Source organism: Myotis lucifugus, unplaced genomic scaffold (genome assembly GCF_000147115.1).
Source record: "Myotis lucifugus unplaced genomic scaffold, Myoluc2.0 scaffold_3, whole genome shotgun sequence".
Lineage (NCBI taxonomy): Eukaryota > Metazoa > Chordata > Mammalia > Chiroptera > Vespertilionidae > Myotis > Myotis lucifugus.
Window position 1 is genome coordinate 16,954,805 of NW_005871051.1, and position 3,841 is coordinate 16,958,645.

Below are 3,841 nucleotides of genomic sequence, written 5' to 3' on the forward strand. Positions count from 1 at the left end.
AGGGCCCATCAGGGGGTTTGGGAACCTCCCCCCTTTTCCGCACAGAGGCAGGGCCGATCAGGTGTTTGAGGAGCTCCCCCCCTTTCACTCCCAGAGTAGAGGCGATAGGGGAGTTGTGGCAACACCCCCTGTCACAGACAGAGCAAGGCCGATCAGGGGGTTGGGGAACCGCACCTGTCTCACTCAAGAGCAGGGCCGATGGGGAGGGTTATGGCTGCACCCTGTCACACACACACCAGAGCGCGTGAAGGAGGGGGTTTGGGGCGCCGCCCCTCTATCACACCACAGAGCAGGGCCGATCAGGGGGTTGGGGCCGCCCCCACCTGTTCACCCTCAGGGGCAGGGCCGATGGGGAGGTTATGGCTCTACCCCGTCACACACAGAGCAGGACCCGGGGGGGGGGGGGTTGGGGCGCCGCACCCTGTCACACACAGAGCCACAGGGCGATCAGGGGGTTGGGGAGCTCCCCCCTATCAGGCAGAGAAGGGCTGATCAGGGAGTTGGGGCGCCTTCCCCTGTCACGAACAGAGCAGGGCGGATAGGGAGGTTGTGGCCCCGCCCCCTGTCACACACAGAGCCGCAGGGCGATCAGGGGGTTTGGTCGCTGCCCCCTGTCACGCTGATCCCGGTGCCGGGAGGCATATTACCCTTTTACTATATAGGATAGAGGCCTGGTGCATGGGTGGGGGCCAGCTGGTTTGCCCTGAAGGGTGTCCTGGATCAGGGTGGGGGTCCCACTTGGGTGCCTGGCCAGCCTGGGTGAGGGGATGATGGCTGTTTGCAGCTGGTCACACCCCCTTCAGGGTGGGGGTCCCCACTGGGGTGCCTGGCCAGTCTGGGTGAGGGGCTGAGGGCCGTTTTCAGGCTGGCGGGTGACTGAAGCTCCCAACCGCTCGTTTTTTTTTTTTTTTTTCTTTATTCTGGGCCAGCTTTAGCTCTGAGGCTTGGCTCCAGCTCTTAGGCCTCAGCTGCTGAAAGCAGGTATCCGGTTTGTTTGGGTTCTATAATTGAAACACTGTTTCAACTCCAGCTCTGAGATCCCGGCTGGCTGAAACCAGGTTTCTGGGGTTTTGTTTAGCTTCTATATTTGTAACAATGTTTCAAACTGCAAGCTCAGAGGCCGGCAGCGGCAGGCGGGGAACGTTAGCTTCCTCTGTCACTGAAGCAAGCAAGCCTCCTGTTTGCTTCAAGCTGCCTGGCTGCCGGCTGCCATCTTGGCTGGCAGTTAATTTGCATATCGCCCTGATTAGCCAATGGGAAGGGTAGCAGAGGTACGGCTAATTACCATGTTTCTCTATTATTAGATAGGATATATATATACATACAGGATGGGGCAAAAGTAGGTTTCAGTTATTTGTATGGAAAATAATATATAAATATTAATACAAGAGTAAACTCTGTATTTCACATACTCACAATTGTAAACCTACTTTGGCTCCACCCTGTATATGTGTTTATATATACACACCTGTTATTTTTACATATAAAAAGTTCTACCCTGTTAAATTTAAAGGATGTCATACTGTATGTATTATCTTGCTAATTTCTTCCCCACATAATAATATGTTTGGAGAGTTTAGTTTATATCAGTACACATATATGTATGTGTATATTTCTAACAGCTACAGAATACATAGTGGCATAGATGCATTTTACTTTATTGTATAGTTCCCTAGGATGTGCTACAAGAAAGGACACCTGCATTAGGCTTTAGAGCAGGCTCACTTTTATTGCTAAGTCACTCTGTGTGAGAGTCTTGTTCACTTTAAATGTGGCAATGACAATTTTGAACACTTCTTGTGTGGAGATGTAAAGATATCTCTAAAATGTCTAGAGGTAAAATTTCTGAGTCCAAGAATTTGCCCATTTGAATTTTTAATAAATCAGCTTACATTTTTTTTAACTTCTACCCTTCAAGGTTTTAAAAATCTTAGGGCCTGAGTTTCTGCTTGAACAACACAGATATATCCCTGTGGTTTCCTCGCTCTTTATGATTTTCTACATGGCTTGTTGGGTGCATTGTTTATAATTTTCTTTCTCAGACTAGACCTTAGAACCAGGACCTGGCTCCTCACTCATGTTCTAAATATCAAGTCTTCCTTGATAATGGATTAGCCTCATGATACTTCTATCAGTTTTCCGATTAAGCTCAAAATCTCAGTACACAGTCTACATATAGGAGTATAATTTACAGGCACATATCTTGGCACAACTTAAGATAGATCAGAATTAAAAATATCAAGTTTGTGTTTCACTCTCTGGCTAACCCTGCCACCTTTTAGTCCTGAATCTGGAGGATAGCAGCTTCTTCCCAGTCATATTCTTGGTTTAAACCTTCCCAAAGGGAGGTCCCAACTTTCTTCCAGCTGCCACTCAGCCACAGCCTCAGTCCCACCAGCAGAAACTCTGCATTTCTGTCTTCCTCTGACCTGGGCTATGGAGCACTCCCTCAAGTTTGCTCTCAGCTCACATTAGTGTGAGCCTGTGATTCTAAAGACACCCCTCCCCCCGCCCCATCCTTTTCTAAGTTAGAATCTATTTTGCTCGAACAGCCCTACATGTGCTGGGTCCCCCCAGCTCTCTAGATCAGAACTCAACCCTCTGCTGTTCTGATCAGCTTTCTCAAATACTAATTGACAGAGTTACAAGGAGCCACTCTAGCCTCCATGAAAAATTTAGCATGTAATTGAGGAAGAATGTATCATCAATAAATTCATGTATTTAATAAATATTTATTATATGATTCAGATGGTGGTAGGGGATACTATGGTCAGAGAGAAAGAAAACCAAACCCAACCACGACCTTCAGCTTTATTAAGTTGGCAGACAGGGAATTAATAAGGATGAAACCCAGGATGTGAAAAGTGATATTAAAGAACATGCAAATGTTTGAGAGTATAAAAGAAGATCTGACTTAGATGAGGTGGGAGGGAGGGGCAAAGATAGCTGTCCTAACAGCACCTCCTACTAACAGCTCTTTTTTTTCTGAGTTTTTGTCAGAACCAGGGTATTCAGGTCCCCCAACACTGGTTCACTGCCCTTTTCCACTCCACCATGTGACCTTGGTTCTCATTTTTTTTTTTTATCTAAACCGAGGTTGGTCTAGAAAAACTCTGAATTCCCTTCTATCTGCAATGTTCTTCATTGTCTTCCTTCTCCTTATCAGAGACATATGTGGCCACTTACCAGCAGCATTGCATCCATCCATTCATTCATCACATGTTTATTGAGCAACTATTATGTGCCAGGCACTGTATGAGGGGCTGGAAACATACTGAAGTATGAAACATCATGCTGCCTGCCCTATGGAGTGTCCAGGCCTTGAGTACCAGTTTGAATGAATGGAGCTCTCTCTGGCCATATCAATGCGTTTAGAATTGAGTTGTGGTGGTGTGAGCAACATTGGGAACTCCTGGTGTATACTCTGAAGGGCCCAGGACAATAGGTTGCATCTTTTAGGTACTTAACACACCCTTATTGAACCTTGCATAGAACCTGCGGGCACAAATGATAGCAGGGACCTCACTTTCAACATACAGAGCAGCTGTATCATAGTGGCCTCTCAATTCATAAGGTTTATGGCACTGGCTGCTGTCCTGGATAGATGTGGGAAAGCATAAATACAGTTCCGGTTCAGAGTAAACAGTCAATAAACCCCACTGGTTCAGCTGGGAGGATATTGTCTCAACCCAGAACCCTGGAGTGAGCAACCTGGATGAGGGGATGATGGTGGTCTGTCTCAGGAAAGTCATGCTCCTTGAGGCCATGAGAATGCAACCCCATAGCTCTAATATACTGTAGCCAGTACAGACTTCCAGAGGGCAACAGTGAGTTGGAAACT